Below are 19674 nucleotides of genomic sequence, written 5' to 3' on the forward strand. Positions count from 1 at the left end.
CTTTTTCATAAGTCCCTCAGGATTGTCCTGGATCATTGCATTGCTATCAGTAACAAATATGATTACATATGATCATCCAACAATGTTTCAGTCTCTGTATATAATAGTCTCCTGTTTCTACTCATTTCATTGTGCATCAGTTCATGGAGGTCTTTCCAGCTTGTATGCAGATAATTTTTCTTTATTGCACAGGAGCATTCCATCAGCATCATATACCACAATTTATTCAGCCATTCCCCAATTGAGGGACACCACCTCATTTTCCAATTTTTCTTCAGCACAAAGAGTGTGACTATGAATATTTTTGTATACATATTTTTCCTTATTATCTCTGTAGGGTACAAACTCAGTAGTGGTATTGCTGGATCACAGGGTATGCATTCTTTCAAAGCCCTTTGGGGATAATTCCAAATCACTCTCCAGAATGACTGGACAAATTTACACCTCCACCAGCAATGCTTTAGTGTCCCAATTTTGCCACATCCCATCCAACATTTATTATTTTCCTTTACTTTCATATTGGTCAATCTGCTAAGTGTAAGATTATATCTCAGAGTTTGTTTTTTTTTGCATTTCTCTAATTAGGAGGGATTTAGAACACTCTTACATAGGATTATTGTTAGTTTTGATTTCTTCATCTGAAAACTGTCTATTCATATCCTTTGACCATTTTTCAATTGGGGAATTTCTTGTACATTTGACTTAGTTCCTTATATATTTGAGAAATTAGACATTTGTCAGAGGTTTTGGGTAAGAAAATAAAAAAAACAACTTTGCCCAGTTTGTTGCTTCCCTTCTAATTTGAGGAATATTGGTAAAACAAAACAAAAAACAACAACTTTGACCAGTTTGTTGCTTCCCTTCTAATTTTAGGAACATTGGTTTTGTTTGTACAAAAACATTTTTTAAAATAACCAAAATTATTCATTTTGCATTTTGTACTGTTCTCTATCTCCTGCTTAGTCTTAAATTCCTTACTTTCCCATAGATTTCACAGGTATACTATTTTATATTCACTTAATTTATTTGTGATTTGAATTTATCTTGGTACATGGGGTGTAATATTTTAATCTAAACCTAATTCTTTCCCTACTATTTTCTAATTTTCCTAGCAGTTTTTGTCAAATAATGAGTTCTTGTTCCAAATCTTTTAATTCATCAAATACTAGCTTACTGAAGACATTTACCCCTAGTCTATTTCAGTAATCCACCATCCTATCTCTTAGCCAGTACCTTACTGTTTTCATGATCATTGTTTTGTTGTACAGTTTAAGATCTGGTACTGCTAGACCCCCATTGTTCACATTTTTTTCATTAGTTCCCTTGATATTCTTAACCTTTTGTTCTTCCAGATGAACTTTGTTATAATTTATTCTAATTCTATAAAAAAGTTTTTGGGTAGTTTGATAGGTATGGCACTGAATAAGTAAATTTTAAAAAGTAGGATTGTCATTTTAATTATACTAACTCATCCTAACCATGAGTAATTAATATTTTTCCAAATGTTTATATCTAGTTTTATTTGTGTGAAAAGTGTTTTGTAGTTGTGTTCATATAATTCCTGAATTTTACTTGACAGATAGATTCTTAATTATTTTATATTGTCTAGAGTGATTTTAAATGAAGTTTCTCTTTCTAACTCTTGCTGTTTATTTTTGATGGAAATATATAGAATGTGGGTTTATTTCGTATCCTGCAACTTTGCTAAAATTATTAATTATTCCTATTAACTTTTAAATTTATCTTCTAGGATTCTCTAAGTATACCATCATATCATCTACAAAAAGTGATCATTTAGTTTCCTCATTGCCTACGTTAACCTCTTCAATTTCTTTTTCTTCTTGAATTGCTACTGCTAGCATTTCTAATACAATGTTAAATAATAGAAGTAATAATGGGCATTCTTGCTTCACTCCTGATCTTATTGGGAAGGCTTCTAATTCATCCCCATTGCAGATGATACTTCCTGATGGTTTTAAATATAAATAAAAACATTATTTTGAGTAAAGGCCCTTCTATTCCTGTACTTTATAATGTTTTTTTTAATAGGAATGAGTTTTTTGGCAAAAGCTTTTTCTGCATCTATTGAGATAATCATGTGATTTCTATTAGTTTGGTTATTGATATGGTCAATTATGTGGATGGTTTTACTAATGATAAAACAGCCTTGCATAACTGGTATAAATCCCAAATGGTCATAGTAAATAATTCTTGTAATAAGTTCTTGTAGTCTCTTTGTTAGTATTTCATTGAAGATTTTTGTATCTATGTTCATTAGGGAGATTGGCCTGTAGTTTTCTTGCTCTGTTTTGGTTTTCCTGGCTTGGGAAACAGTACCATATTTGTGTCATAAAAAGAGTTTGGTGAGACTTCTTTGTTTATGTAGTCAAATAGTTTGTGTAGTATTGGGATTAGTCTTTATTTGAATATTTGATAGAATTCACCTGTGAATCCATCTGGCCCTGGGAATTTTTTAAAAGGAGTATCTTCATGGCTTGATTAATTTCTTTTTCAGTGATGTATATTTTTGTAAATATATTTTTAACCCATACCTTCTGTCTTGGAGTCAATACTGTGTATTGACTCCAAGGCAGAAGAGTGGTAAGGGTAGGCAATGAGGGTCAAGTGACTTGCCCAGGGTCACACAGCTGGGAAGTTCCTGAAGCTAGATTTGAACCTAGGACCTCCCGTCTATAGGCCTGGCTCTCAATCCACTGAGCTACCCAGCTTCTCCCTGTAAATATTTTTTGATTTCACTTAGATCGTCATATTTATTGCCATACAATTGGGCAAAGTAATACTTAATAATTTTCCTAATTTCCTCTTCATTAGAGGGGAGATTGCCCTTTTCATTTTCTATATTGTTAATTTGATTCTCTTTCTTTTGTTTTATTAGATTTACCACTACTTTTTTTTAAATACCAGGTCCCAGTCTTATTATTTCAATTTTTTTACCTTTATTTTTATTAATTTTCCCTTATTTTTAAGGTTTTCTAATTTAATTTTTATCTGAGGATTTAAATTTGTTCTTTTCCTAATTTTTTAAAGTTGCACGCCCAATTCTTTGTTCTCTTCCCTCTCAATTTTCTTGATATGGGTACTTAGATTTATAAAATTTCCCCTGAATATTGCTTTTGCTATATTCTATAATTTTTTATATGTTGATTCCTCATCATGATTCTCATCAATTAAATTAGAAATTGTTTCTTTGATTTGTTTTTTTGGTCTACCAATTTTGAAGAACTAGATTATCTAGTTTCTAATTTAATTTTAAATTTGCCTCTCCAAGGTCCCTTACTAATTATAACTGTCATTGCATTATGATCTGATATGAATTTTTAATTTATTATTTCTGCTTTTCTTCATTTGCTAGCAATGTTTTTATTACCTAGTACATGATAGATCTTTGTATATATACTAAAATGCTGCTAAAATGAAGGTATATACCTTTTTATCCCTGTTCAATTTTCTCCACATATCTATTAACTCTAATTTTTCTAATAGTTCATTCAAATCCTTTCTTTCTTTCTTATTTATTTTTTGGTTTGATTTACCCAGTCAGATAGGAGAAGGTTGAGGTCTCCAACTAGCATGGTTTTACTATCTATTTCCTCCTTATCTCCTTTAGTTTCTTAATTAGAAATCTAGGTGCTATCCTACTTGGAGCATAAAAGTTTAGTATTTATATGACTTCATTGTTTATAGGACCTTTTGAGAATATATAATTTCCTTACTTATCTCTTTAAATCTAATCAATTTTTACTTTAGCTTTGTCTGATATTATGCTTTATTTAACTTTAGATGTTACATAACAAATTCTGCTCTAGTCTTTTACCTTTAATCTGTGTGTGTCTGTCTGCCTCAAAAGTGTTTCTTGTAAACAATATATAATAGGATTCTAATTTTTAATCCACTCAACTATTTGCTTTTTTATGGGTGAATTCCTGCCATTCACATTCAGAGTTCTGTGTATTGCCCTCCATCTTATTTTTCCCTTTTGATCCTGCTCTATTCCCTTTTACTCTGTTCTTCATCACCAGTATTTTACATTTTAATGCCTGTAATTCCCCCTCCCTCTAATTACTTCCCACTTCCTTTGTCTTATTTTCTTTCTATTTCTCAGTAGGATAACATATAATTCTATACTCCAATGAAAATGGTTGTTTTTCCCTCACTGAGCCAGTTACAACTAGAATAAGGTTTAAGTATTGCCCATCATCACCTTTTACTCCTCTTCCCATTATGGTTTTTTGCACATCTTTATGTTACATAATTTATTCCATTCTGTCTCTCCCTTCCCTTTTGTCTCATTGAAGTCTTCTTTTTTTACATATATAATATACATAACTGTCATAACTATTTTATATAGTCACATTTACATATATATCATATCATCATAATCAGTTTATTTCTCCACTCTAGTATATTCCTTCTATCTGCTCTACAACTAAGGGTAATTTTTGAGGATTACATAAATCCTCTTTCTATGCAGAGATACATATAGTTTGATATTAATGAGTCCCTTAAATGCTTTCTTTATTATTTACCTTTTTAGGCTTCTCTTGAGACTCATGTTTGGATGTCAATTATTTTTGTTTAGGTCTGACTTATTCCTCAGGAATGCTTGGGAATATTCTAACTTATTGGATATCCATTTTCCCCCTTAAAATATACTCAGTTTTGTTGGCTAGATAACTCTGGGTTGTAAATGTATTAGAAAGGGGATTTTTTAAAATTTTAACTTAATCAAGTACTTGGAGTGGTCCACCATTTTAACTTAATCAATCAGGGACTTATGAATCCTTTTGATAAGAGTTCACACCCCCAGAGGATGGGAGGTAGATTCCAAAGACACTGATCCTTGGGAAGTGCTTGGCAAATTGAGAGACTTTGATTTATTCCTGAGATGTGATACCAGCCCACAGTGAAATAAAGGAGGAACTAGAGACAGGAAGTGACGTGGAGAAAACTGCTTATAAAAGCCAGCCTATAGCATTCTGGGTCACTTCTTATGCTTCTGCTATGCTGGTAGCTCTTATTGAGGGAGTACCTCTGCATTGGTGTCTCTGCATTGGATTCTTCTGTGTGGAAATTCTACATTGGAAGACTTCTGCATTGGTGTCTCTGTGTTGGAGAATTTTCTTTGTTGGAAGACTTCTGCATTGGAGGCTGAGATTCTCCTTCTCCTCTGGCTGGAGATTGGAACTTTGTTGGGAAGCAAGCTAGATTTCTTTGAAGCAGCCTTAAGAGTGGTAAGCTAAATAATTCCCCTATCACTTTCCTACATTTCTCTCTTTACTAGCTCTACTCTGCTGTAATAAAGCTGCTAAAGCTGCTAACAGCCTCGTGACTTAAGAGTTAATTTTATAAATGAAGACCACAATAAATTTTTTTAAAAATTCTTATATTTGTCAAACTTTTTAAATCATTACATCTAGATCTTTCATCTTTTTGAATATCATGTTCTATGCCTTCTGATCCTTTAATGTAGAAGCCACTAGGTACTGTGTGATCCTGATTGTAGCTCCATGGTATTTGAATGGTTTCTTTCTAGCTGCTTGCAGTATTTTCTCCTTGATTTCATGGCTCTTGAACTTAGTTATTATATCCCTGGAAGTTGTCATTTGAGGATTTCTTTCTGGAGATGATCTGTGAATTGGTGTATCTCTCTATTACAAAATAAAGGTGTTGTTTTTTAATTTAAGTTATAAAAATAATTATGAATATTATATATCCTGATGGATATATAGTATGTATATATTGGCAAAATATTTATATGAAATGACTTATATTTTTAATAAAAGTAAATTGTATATAAGTCTAAGCAAGATGAATCGTTCTAACTTTTCTCAGTGCTGTGAATTTATAAATATCATTTAAACTAGGTAGGTAAGCAAGTACAAGGATATTTAATTTAGTTTCATGTAATTTACTTTTTTTATAGTTTTTTTTTTAAACCCTTGTACTTCGGTGTATTGTCTCATAGGTGGAAGATTGGTAAGGGTGGGCAAGGGGGGTCAAGTGACTTGCCCAGGGTCACACAGCTGGGAAGTGGCTGAGGCCGGGTTTGAACCTAGGACCTCCCGTCTCTAGGCCTGACTCTCACTCCACTGAGCTACCCAGCTGCCCCCCTTAGTTTCATGTAATTTAGCTAAATTTATTGTTTTTTATATTGGAAGCAGAAGGAAGAAAGTATTTATATGGTTTCTCTTGTGTTGGTAAGAAATGATAAAAAGGTGTTTTTCTTACATCAAAAATTAAACGCATGAACATACACATACATGCAAATATATGCATGTGTAGTATCTAGTGTAAACTCAAACCAGATTCTTTTTTACCCCTGCATGACACTTCTAATCCACATGACACTTCTAGTCAATTAAAGCTTTCTAACCATTTTTTCACTAGAACTATTTTACACACACACACACACACACACACACATGCACACATGCAAACATGCACACACACAAACTGCAATGGGCATTTGTTAAAAAATAATGTTGAATCATTATTCAATAAAACCAATCTGACATGTTTAAGTTTTAACTAAGAATCCTCAGACAAGATGGAAGAACCTAAGATGAATGTCATTAAGATCCTAATTCATTCAAAACAGATAGCTTCACAGCTTTCCAGAGTCAGTTGTCCTTTAGTGTAATTAAAAGACCATGGATGCCCATCACAGAAGTGAAGAGCAGACAGATCCTAATTAAGAGCATTTCAAACTAACCATAGTGAAATAGGATTAATTCCATTTACACATGAAAAGAGCTGTCCTGGACACAGGATTAAATTGCATGGATTAAAGAGTAACCAGTCAAGTGTAGAAAGTTAAAGCAATTGATATAAGGCTTCATTAGTCTCTAAATGGTTCCATTCTAATCAAAGTCCTGATTAAAAAGAACATCCTACTGGAGATCCATGTTGAATGTGATAATTTCTTATTACTGAGCCAGAAGTTCCTTATTGTCTCATTTGTTCCCAATTTGTTATTGAAAGGTCTGGAAATTACTTAGCAATCTCCTCGTCACTGGAGGTAGGATGCAGTTTATAGTTGACTTAGAGTCATATTGGAGAGAACCATAGTGTAATTTAGGTGGGGGGAGGGTCATAGTGTAATTTACTGGACTTTGGGTTTTCATATTAAGAGAACCCAAATACTTAACCAGATGCTAGGTTGATGGATACTGCTCAGGATTTCAGAAGAAGTCTATGAAGAAATGATTATTCAGGAGTATGGAAACTGTTTGAGTCTAGATTTGGCTTTGAGTTGTATGTTGCCTTCAGTTTCCATAGGTGAGGGAGCAACTGATCTTGAGGGACCTTTGTGTATCTGCATCTTCTAGCCTTTAAGATCACAACTTCAAAGACATTATAGAGAGAATATCTGAGTTTTAGTATCAATATCAAGTAATTATGGTGATAATAATTATAAATGAAAATAATATTTATTGCTTTAATTTTTTCAATGTATTTTATAATTATTATGTCATTTAATATACAACAATGGAATAGAGGTTCTATTATTGTCTCTGTTTTATAAACTATGAAATGAAAGCCAAGAGAGGTATAACTTGTCCAGAGTCCCATAACTAATAAAAATTAAGGGCTGGATTTAAACTCAGGTCTTTCTAACACATTGCTTAGCTGCCTTTATGAATTAGTATTTATTTACCTGAGCTTTGTGTTGATTATTTGTAAAATGAGTATGAACATTGTGATACATTGCTTTTATTTTCTTGCTAGTATATATTGTTTAAATTTTGAATCAGTTTTCCATAGAGAAATTAGTTTATAATTTTCTTTCTCTGTTTTTATTCTCTCTCTGGTTTACTTATCAAAATCATATTTGTGTCATAAAAGGATTTTGCAAAGACTCCTTAACTTATTGTTTCATATAGTTTATATAGGATTAGTTTTAATTGTTCCTTAAATATTTTGTAGAGTTCATTTTTGAACTACTTGATCCTAGGAAATTTTTCTTGTGCATAGGGATCTCATTTATGGTTACTCAATCTCTTTTTCTATGACAGGGAGATTTAATCATTCAATTTTCTCTTCTATTAATCTGGGAAATGTATATTTTTGTAAGTATTCTTCCATTTCACTTAGATTGTCACTCTTATTATCATCTCATTGGGGAAAAAAAAGAATAATTAATGATTGGTGTAATTCCATCTTAATTTGTGATTAGGGAGATAACTGGCACAGTAGTTGATATGATAGGCATTGAGTTGAGAAGGCTCTTCATCCTGAGTTCATATTTAGCCTCAGACTCTTACAAGCTCTGTGGTTCTGGTTAAGTCATTTAACCCTGTTTGCCACAGTTCCTTATTTGTAAAATGAGATTGAGAGGGAAATGGCAAACTACTTTAGTATTTTTGATAATACAACAACAAAATGGAGTACTGCATGGCTGAAATGACTGAATGAAAACAATCACATTGAATGTTTGCTTGGTTTTTAGTCCTAGAAGAAATGATGTTGCCATAATGCAGTTTCATAATCTACAAAATGGATCTAATAATCGCTTTCCTGCCTTACTCAGAAGGTTTCTTTGTGGATCACAGAAATAAATGGATACTTCTAAAAGTGTTAAAAAATTTAATGTAAGGTACTATTATTAAAGGTAAAGAACCCAATTAAAGGACAGAAATAGAACAAGACACTTGTTTCAGCACATGCTATTAAAATTACTCCTGTTAAGAAATTTTAGTGCTATTTTACTTCCCATTCTGATGTCCTCAGTAAAGCTATTTTCTTCTAAGTATACTCATTTTTCTACCTTGTCCTAATCTATCCTCTGAGTATACTATTAAAGACTCAGCAAGTTTACACCTCAAAGGGGGGAAGAATCAAAATACTGGAATAGGAACAATGGTATAAAATGTTGATTACTTTCATCTAAGTTTTCCTTCAGCTACTAAAAAAAGAGACATTTGAAAAATGAGAGACTTCAGAGGAAATAAGAGATTTTTTGTTGTTATTTGAGTAGAGAGAGGAAACTATATTAATTTTTAGAGATAAAGCCCTTCCATTTTTCTCCCTCATAGGTGGATGTTGATTATGCCATTACTAAAGGACTATAGTCTCCCTAAAGGTTAGACTTAAAGGTTAAAATTATTTATTGTCTTAGGAATGGCAGGAAGAGTTAGGAACCACTGGGACCATTGTGTTCATCTTGATTTGAATAAAAATCCATCACTTTAACCTGAAAACGTAGCCTACTTACCATACACTCTATCTAAATCACCCTTCTTAAATGAAACTCCTTGAAAAATTCTCCAATCCTTCGCCTCCTTTGTTTGTCCTCTTGTGTTCTCTTCTTGAGATTTTATAATCTGGCTTCTAATTTAATTATTTAACTGAAAGTACTTTCTACCAAAATTAACAACTTTATTAGTGCTATATTTAATAGTCTTTTTCTCAACATTCTTTCTCCAAGACCTCTCTGAAGCATCTGACACTGTTAAGTGTCTTCTGAATACTCTCTCCTTTCAAAACTTTCTTTACATTTTTTCTATTGGTTCAATTCTTTAATTTCTTGCCACTCTTTTATTCTTTTACTGGATTATAATATATTATGACCCAAAGTGCAATTATTTTGGAAGATTCAGTCCTAAAGTCTATTCTCTTTATAATGTTTCAGCCATGAATGTTTATCAGCTATTATGGGCTTAATTATTACTCTTATGAAAAAGATACAAAGGTTTATGGTCCCATACACACTCTTCAGTATTACATCAATTTCAAGAGATATTATTTGGAAATTTCAAGCTGAATGTCCCAGACATAAAAATAACTTCATATATATAAATCTCATTATTATTCTCTATTTAATCACTTCTTTCATGTCCATTTAATTCCCAGTTGAATTAGACAATTCTATACCAAACTGATTATGAGTGTGAATTTTCCTTTGCCTGTATCAGATAAGAGTAAACACTTCCATGTGCCCTTCAATTATGAGAAAGTCCAGATTTTTTTCTTCCTTTCTACATAAGTGTATCCCATTTACATTTCATTGTCTTTCCCTTCTGCAACCTCTCAGAATAGAAATGATTATTCTTCAGATCTCTCTCTTTCTCTCTCCCCTCCTTCCTTCTCTTTCCATTACTGAACATCTTCAGTATTCTCAAAGATTTTCCAGTTATGAAAAGAAATTTTTTTCTTCTCCCCCATTTGAATGTTATCAATGCCATCATATAATTGGAACATTGTTTTTATTGTTGTTGTTGAGACACTTATTTCATGTCTGACTCTTCATTACTCCACCTGGAGTTTTCACTCTATTCGGTACATCATTTAATTGCCTATGTAGAACATTGAAGGTGGTTTAAAATATAGATGGGCTGATTGTTACAACTCCTAATATCTATTTAAATGTATCTTTCTAGATTACTCTGGATTCTTGACTTTGTATTTGTAATATGCTATTTAGTACTGGTATTTTAAACATAAATGCTTAAATGCCCTCTATTCTAATGTGGAATTTTTTTCCCTATCTCTTACTCTCTGTCTTTTATTTCTACCTCCCAGTAGTGGTAGTAGTACACTACCCACTCAGATTTTGAGGTTTAAAACAGTGGATTGTCAGATTTTTAGGACCCTCTTTATCATGTTAGAACATAGTCTTAGTCATTTCAGTTCTTGTGAGACTAGGCAGTCTTGGTGGAAACTCTGTGGCATAAATTTGACATCTGTTGACAGTCCTTTATTGAGTTCACACAACATTCGTGCTTTTCAAACAACCCATGTGTTTCTCAGGAAATACCTCAGACATTTTAGTTCCTAACTTGGTGACTTCAAACAACCATCTCATATGCCTGAAAAGTACTTTATCCTTACACTTGACTTAAAGATTTCTATTTTTATTTTTAGACAGCTAAAATATCATAGTTATATGTTTGTATATTGTTATTGCCTATTCTCACAAACTAAATTACAAATAACTATTTTGAAAATATTTATATTCATTCTCATATTTTGTGTATGATATATGTACTTGCTTATGTATGTAAATTTTCATATATATATGTACATATATATTTATTAAGATATGTACTTGTTCCCTTTTGAATTTGGATTTTTTCCCTCACCACCCGATACAGAGTCTTCTCACATAATGAGCACTTAATAAATGGTTGTTGCTTGATTGAAAAACATGATCAATAATCATGTCATTCAATGAGCAATAATTAAGAACTTATTAAGAATGAGGAAATGTGCTATTACATGGGGATACAAAGATAGATGGGAGATGGTCCTGACTCTCAGGGAACTTACATTACAAAAGATAAGATGATGTGTGCATAGCTTTATAAAGTATAAATATATGAAATATGTTCAACGTAATTTTTTCAACAAGAAAACAAGAAATATAAACATATCAGGGAAAGGTTTGATGTGTTAGAAGGTACCATATGAGCTGAATCTTTAAAGAAAAGAATAATTTTATCAGGCAGAGATGATGAAGGAGATAATTTCATTTGCATCTGCTGATTTTCTTGGTTTCATCTCCTTGGAATATATCAGTATTAAGGAAAGTTCATGGCTTCTAATCTCATCATTCTGCTTCTAACTCAAGTACTGATTGATATCGAATTGTTTAGAGAAGAGCAAGAAGGATGATAATGGTTCTTGAGTACCTGATAAATTAGGATTGGTTAAAGGAACTAGGCGTGATTATCTGTGAGAAAAGAAGACTCAAGTGAGATGGGACCTGGCAGCTAACTTCAAGTATTTGAAGAATTATAACTTGGAAAATCTTTCAGACTTGGATTTTTAGCTCTTGGAAAGGGGGAGAGTTGCAAAGAAGAACTGGTGTTTCAGTGAGGGTAAAGTAAGTTTGATGTATATATAAAGTTTATGTGTATACACATACACACATTTACATGCATATACATACATACATATATATGTATATATTAGAGATATTTCATGCAAATGAAATATCTCTAATTTAATTCAAAGTTTTCCAAATTTGCAATGGATTACTTCAGGAGGTAATGGTCACACTCTGTTTGCAAGGGGGAAATGGAAAGACTGAATAATCTCTGATAGTTTTAATATAATGAAGATTTCTTTTAGATATATGTTAGGTTGTTTAAGTCCTGATATGACTTTTTATTCTCTATTAAATAAATTAAAATCTTTATTATTATAATTAATATTATTTATTATTATTATTGATATTTTATTAATTAAATTAATTAAAATCTTTCTTTCAATGGAATAGATATTGGAAAGGAATTGAGAGTTGAGAGAGGTGTCAAGAATAATACTGAACTTTATAAGCTTGAGAGAATGTAATGCCTATAGTAGTGCCTAGTATAGAAATAGAGAAATTGCAAACAAAAAAGAGGAATGTTTGAGTAAATTAATAGGAAATGAGATCTATTTTAGACAGTATTAATTGAGATATCTGGGGGCCGTTCAGTTTGAAATTTCATAGATAGTTGAGATATGAAAATAGGGAAACAAAAGAAAGAAAAAATTATTAAACAGCTAATATGTGCAAGGCATTATGCTAAGCAATTTTCAAATATTATCTCATTTAATCCTCATAATAACTTTGGGAAATATGCACTATAAGTTTCCAATTTTATAGTTCAGGAAAGTGAGATGGGATAAATTTTAACACTTTTGCTCAGTAACTTATAGTAAATGTCTGCAGTTTCATTTGAACTCAGGTCTTCCTGACTTCAAGCCCAAGGATTTCTCCATTCCATTGCCTAACTGTCTTTAGCAGAATCATAAAAAATCCTCTGTTGCTTAAATAACTTCTAAGAGCATAGCTAAGATGATATTTTTATGTTCCTCTAATTTAGAACTGCTAGTGAAAACATAGACTTTAGAGCTGGGAGAAAACCCATGTATTCTTGTCCAAATTTGTCATTTGGCAAATGAAGAAACTAAGACCCTATGGTCATAAGTAGCAGGTTTCAGTTACAATTTGAGTCTATGTCTTCTACCTCTCTTACTAATTATATCCTTCAGACTGGGTATTCTTAATTTGGGATTCAGAAGAAGCCATATGGTCAAATTTCAGAAAGATCCATGAATTTAGGAAAACAAATTCACCATAACTTTCTCTAATCCCTAATTGAAATCTAGAATTTCTTTAATTATTAAAATACAGCATAATTGTGAGGAGACCACTTATATTTTCCAGAATACCAAAAATTTCAGTGGCATAAAAAAAGGATAAGAACTCCTTCACTAGGTCATAATTTATTTTTGTTAGACTAAACTGTAAAGTATTGTAGTTGATTTTTGCTTTTTATCAGGTTTCACCAATTTGGAATGGAAGAAAAAAAATCAATTTTAAAAAATCAGATATTGTTTGTTGTTGTTGCTGCTGTTAGACAAATGTTCATTACATATCACTTGCATGACAAAATGGACAAAAAAGCAATATACCTTCAAAGTTAAAGCCTTTATAAATGAATAGTGAGGAATACACTTTGAAAATCTCTTTGCTCAAAACACCTCCCATATTAATCTCCATTCTCAGATAGATTTCATCATCTGGAATAGGAACTTTCACTTTGACACCCATTCTATGATTTCCTACTTTATGGCAGAACATATAGACACATTTTAATTTCTTCCTTCAGGTGTCCCATTGAAAAAAAGCAACTGATATTGTGTCATATCAATGACCTAAGACAGAGGGGAAAATGTGCGAGAAGTGAAATTTGGGGAGAGGGACAAGATTTATCTCTACTGGGATCAGCCCCTCCCTTTGTTGTTCCTGTTGTTCTGTAATGTTTGACCCATTATGAACCAATTTTGTTGATTCCTTAGCAAAGATATGGGGGTGGGTTGTCATTTCCTTTTCCAGCTCATTTTACATATGGGGAACAGAGGCAATCAGGGCTAAATTATTTGCCCAAGGTCTCCTATCAAGTAAATGTCTGAGGCTATATTTGAACTCAAGATGATGAATCTTCCCTACTTAAAGTCCAACACTCTTTTCACTGCATCACCTAGTTGTAACAGAAAATATTTTATAATGGAACCTACAAACAGCAAAAATTCTTCCCAGAACACATCCACTCTGTTCTCCACCAAAAGTGCAAAAAAATTATTTAGACAAGCCAGAGTACTAAAAGAGGAAAGGGAAAAGAAGAGAAGGGGACCTATGTGTGCACACGTGTGTGTGTGTGTGTGTGTGTGTGTGTGTGTGTGTGTTCGTTTCAAGCAAAATCTTTTTTTTCTAATCATGAGGAAGGACTTTAAAGAAAAGAGGAAAGAGCAAAAAAGAGGAGGGAGACAGAAAGCAGAGGAAAGGAAGGAAAGAAGGAAGGGAAGAAGGAAGAAAGGAAGGAAGAAAGGAAAGAAAGAAGGAAGGAAAGAAGGATGAATCTGTAGAGCAACTTGGTAGAATTAAGATTTAAAAAAGAGTCTTTGTTAATGAAAATTAATAATATATCATATATCAATTCAGAAGCCAGAACTAGGAGCAATGACCAAAGTGGGAGGTCAAAAAGAGATGGACCCAACTACGAAATACCTGAACTAAAGGTACCTTCACATTCTAAGATGATATGTTAACTTCTAGTGTTTATGCAGATCCCATAAGCTCGCATGCCTGACACAAGCTCTTTGTTTGGAAGGAGCTGAGGTGAAAGTGTAGTAATGGTAATGCACTCTTTGAGAAGAAATTGAGGAACACTAACTTTTTTTTAAATACAAAAGAGAGTACAATGGAAATTCAGAAGGAAACACATGAATAGGATACTTTTGAAAGAAAATTGGAATCAATTATATATATATATATATACATACATACATATGTGTGTATTATAGATGCATGAGTGTTCCTTTTTTGTCTTAAAGTTCAGAATCACAATAAAGAAGAAAAAAACAAGCAACAAAATAAAGATAAATTCTGTAGTCTATCAGGAAGTAGAGGGAAAATAGGAGATGATTTTGTTGTTTCTGTTTTTAAGAAAAAAACAAGAGTTCCCTTGACTCAGTGGAGCATTTGGAACCCACTGAATGGCATAGCCAATGTGAACAAATACTATATTAGTAAATAATATGATTATAATTATTATATTATCTAGTATTTATAATGAACTTAACCTAAAGGAAGTATTTATATGGGGATGCCACTTGTTCAGAGAGAATTTTACATTCATGGATAGCATCCTATCTCAGGATGAGTGAAATTGTTGGCCTTGGGCAAGCATCATGTAGGAAGGTGAAAGGACACAGTGCCAGAAAGGAGCTTTAATATTAAGAGATTTTGGTGTTTATAATTGAATCACAGGGTCTAGGTCATTTCATAACCTGAAATAATGATTCTATCCTCATCAATTACTACATGAATGGATAATTCTAAGTAAAGTAGAAGAGAAGAAATAAGCAACTGGAGGACAAGACTTAAGAAGGCAATGACCTAGAAATTAGTTAGAAGAGAGAAATCAAACTTGTCACTTTGTAAACTTTATTTCAATAAGAAGACAAAAATGGTTGAAGGAGGAATAGTAAATACATTTCTCCATTTTCATTTGATTTAGCTGATTATAACTGATGAGAAGTCAAATTACTTGCCCATGAAACTACCTAATGGCAGAGGAAGGCACTGGATCCAATTCATCCATACATAGTACAAGATTTTTGTCATTATGCTAAGATATCATTGAAAGTTCTAAAACAAAATTTAGATGGATGAACACTCAGTCAGATTTTGTAAAGCCAATTTCTACATGAAGTGGAAGCTTATATTTTAATTGATTTAAAAGGCAAATTGACTATTGAGATATGTAACTGATCTAACTGTTTGACTACTTTATACATGTTTTATTTCTCTTTCCAAAATATTTGCCACTTTGAGATCATATTCAAATGAATAAAGGGATGTTGAAGAAAATTACTAAAGAGATGATTGTTGCTGTTGAAAATAGCCTGAAAAGGTATGAGATGTTCCAAATAAATGGTATGTAAACATCTTTCCATCTCTAATATTCTGTGATTTTATTTTGTCATCTAACCAAAGAAATATATCTACATCTACTATGTTGAGTATTTTTTACATTCAAGGTCCCATGTTAAGTTTTGTATAATAGAGGAGTATGTAATCAAATAAGAGAGAAAAGTCTCATGTATATAAGTAGAATAAAGAAGGAAGAAAAACAATCACAGAGAAAAAGTGCTATTTACATCAACCACAAAAATACAGAAAGGAAATCACATATTTTAATTGTTCATGACATACCAGAAATTTTTGTTTTCTCACACCAAAGAATCTATGAATGTGGAAATAGCATCTTTAATTCATTCTGAATTTCATTCTTATTATAGCTCGCGAATCAAACTATTTCTAGGAATTTGGAAGAAATATGATTTGATAGAAAGAACAGTATATTGGAGTCAGAAAATGTTGATTTGAATGGCTTCAAAGGGTAGCTGGTTAAATGGCTGTGGGCAAGGTCCTTCACCTTTTAGAATCAAGTGCCTCATATTTAAAAATTCCTTCTCATTTTGGTCTTCCCTTACTATCACATCCACACAAAGGTAGAAGGAGAGTTTTTAACAATCAGTATCTAAGATCTAAGATGAGTAGGTATACTAGATTTTCTAAAGAGAAAGAGATAAGCCATGAAATTTAATGGGAGAATAATGCATGTAATTCTCATAATTACAAGAAGAAACCCAGAGAAAAATCTTGTGTAACCTTTATGAAAAGAAATCCTTTACAACCTCATCCACAACTGGTCCTGCCATCACTGATAGTCTCCAAAAAGGAATGGAATAACTGCATCTAGAAGAAACCCATTGAACTTTGTATATCTCAATTTTTTAGGAAGGATTTCCTTATATTAACCAGAGATGTAAATTTCTGCAAAAAAGTCCCCTCTAATTCCTGATGTTGTCATTATTCCTAGTTCTGCCATCTGAAATAAAAATAGCATATTGTATTGGGTTTCATTACAAGACTCATTTCAAACCCCACTTCCATAATATATGCCCTGTATGACTTCAGCCAATTAATTCAAGCATTCTGTGCCCCAGGCACTTTAAACTTTAAAAATAAGGGATTGTATTAGATGACCTCTAAGCCCCCTTCTGCCTCTAAATTTATGAGTTTATGATAGTGGAAGTCAAAAATTTCTTCCATATGATTGTTTTTAAGTATGTGGAAATTGCTATTCGATTTTAAATTAAAAAAATATTTCATCTCAATGTCAATAACCCATTCTTCAAATCTCAAGAATAAGAACTATATTATTTTCTGAACTTTCATTCTCTAATGTCCAATGCTATATTTGGCAATGGGAAAGACTTTATAATAAAATTCTTATTGAATTAGATTAAATAAATTATAAAAGGATAGATTTCTAAAACTTATCCCTAAGAAGCTATGATAAACCACTTGGGTTGTATTATATTGTAAGATTTAAATTAATATTAATAACTCTAAGTATTATATTTTATAAAGTTTATTAATAATCACTTGAAGTAGAAAGATAATAAACTAGAGCAAATAGAAATTCAAACCTAATTATCTAACAAAAATAAACCACATGAGTAAAACTCTCTAGGCTCTCACCTAACACCACCTCCACACAGGGTGATCAGGAGAAGAGAGAGCTGGAGGCAGGGCTACACAAAACTTATATCCTTCCTACTTCAGCACATAATGTGAGAAGGAAAGTGGGATGCTGGGAAATGAAGTCCAGGGGAGCAGGTTCTAATTGCACAATACCCCCTGTGATTCTCATGGGAAATGAGCATGAAAAAATCTCCCAGATTTACATTCCTAGTTTCTCCATGGAATAAGTACACATAACCAGCTTATATATCTACAGATTTTCAACTAGAGGTTCATACAATATTGTACTTTCTAAGAGGAAATTACAATAATTTGGGGATAAGAAGGAAATCAAAGAGAGAGAGAACAGAACTAATGATTGCTAGGCGCATTGACAAAGAGCCAAAAGGGGGGGCAGTCCCCTCTGACATAGAAGTTTACGTTCAAAATAAATGCTTTCAACCCCCCACAGTTCAATTTTACTACATCCCAAACTTCATTCTGGATCCTTTGGTGCAATGTGAGGTTCCTTCAGACATCTCCATGGTACCTTCTCCAAACAGTAGCAAGTTTCTTATCCTAGAATTGCTCTCAAACAAGGAGAATTTTTTAAAAATCTAGAATTTATTGACAATTATACAATCCCCTTGAGGAGAGTGTTGACAAAACACAGATCACCCAGGGTTACATGACTGAGTAATGAGTATGTGAATCAATTATAAAAAGGAAGTCAAAAACATTTAAAAAATAGAAGAAAAGGAAAAAAATAAAAATTAAATAGTATATAAAATTCTGAATAAGCAAGAACAAGCTTATAATAGGTCCTAGAATCAGGGCCCAGTAAAGTGATTTATATCCCACAAGGCTGTAGGACCACTGTAGCAATAAGCATTTACCCAATAAGCAGCCAGGACTACTGGAAATTGCCATGCTAAGAAAGGCAGTAAAGAGACTAGATTTTTTGCAGCAAACAGGAAATAGCATTCCCTAGTCTGATTTTACCTTTCCTCTCAGGGATAGGGGAGCCAAGATGGCAACTAGACTGAGGTACTTTGTCTGAATCTGGCACAGATTCTGTGTCTGACGTTGTCAGATAGCTGCTTCCTTGAACCCCCAAACAAGTCCTCTGTCTTGGTGTAGATTTTCATCAGTCCCACCGGGATTAGTTGGTCTCTTTGACCTTGTACTTCTTGGCACTGTATAATGGCTCTTTTGATATCCTTTCTCTTGAAATCAGGCACAATCATTGATTAAAGTCAGATAATATTTAATAATCAATGGCATATTTCCTTAGTCTAAAGCTTTTGGGTATGCATAGATATTAGGGCTAATGGATATCACAAAATTATCTTAGTACAAAATCAAAAAAACATTAACACTTGTAACATGTGCTTCAAGTATAAAGATGAGAGAAAAAAGAAAACTCAAATACTCTGTTGCACATACAAAGAATAATAATAATAATAAAATTTTTAAAAGATCAAAAATATGTAGTTCACAATCAATGACACACTGTATTTGACAAGGAGAGGTACAATACAAAGGTTTCTCACCAAAAAATGAGATCCATTTCCTTTTTAACTTAGTCATGATGCACATTGTGACTGCAAATGATTTTTACCAAGTAACAGCTTTTTTAAACAGTAATATAACAGGTAATTCAGATTCAAAGAAGTACCAAAATCCTCATGGATACTTGTCACAAGTTCCCAGATCTAGCCAATCTTTTATCCTTGGCTGAGATATTTTTAACAAAGTCTATTACTGCTATAATTCCAAAATATGGCAGAGCAGCCCAGAAAAACACAAACCTCTATACTGCTGATGAAAACCTTTTGAGTTTAAAACATAACCAAGAATCCAGATCAGGGGTCGTCAAACTTTTTGGCCGTGAGAGCCATAAATGTCACATTTTTTAAAATGTAATTTCGTGAGAGATGTACAGTGCTCAGAGTGTGAGTTCCTGTAACAGAGCCTGAAAAAAAAATTGATTTTATGGCTCCTGCAGAAAGAGCCATATCTGGCCCTCAGAAGAGCCAGATATGGCTCGAGAGCCATACATTGCAGACTCCTGATCTAGATCATTCTGGGGGAAGGGTAGAAAAAGCTGAAGAGTTACAAATATA

The sequence above is a fragment of the Gracilinanus agilis genome, chromosome 2 (assembly GCF_016433145.1).
Source record: "Gracilinanus agilis isolate LMUSP501 chromosome 2, AgileGrace, whole genome shotgun sequence".
NCBI lineage: Eukaryota > Metazoa > Chordata > Mammalia > Didelphimorphia > Didelphidae > Gracilinanus > Gracilinanus agilis.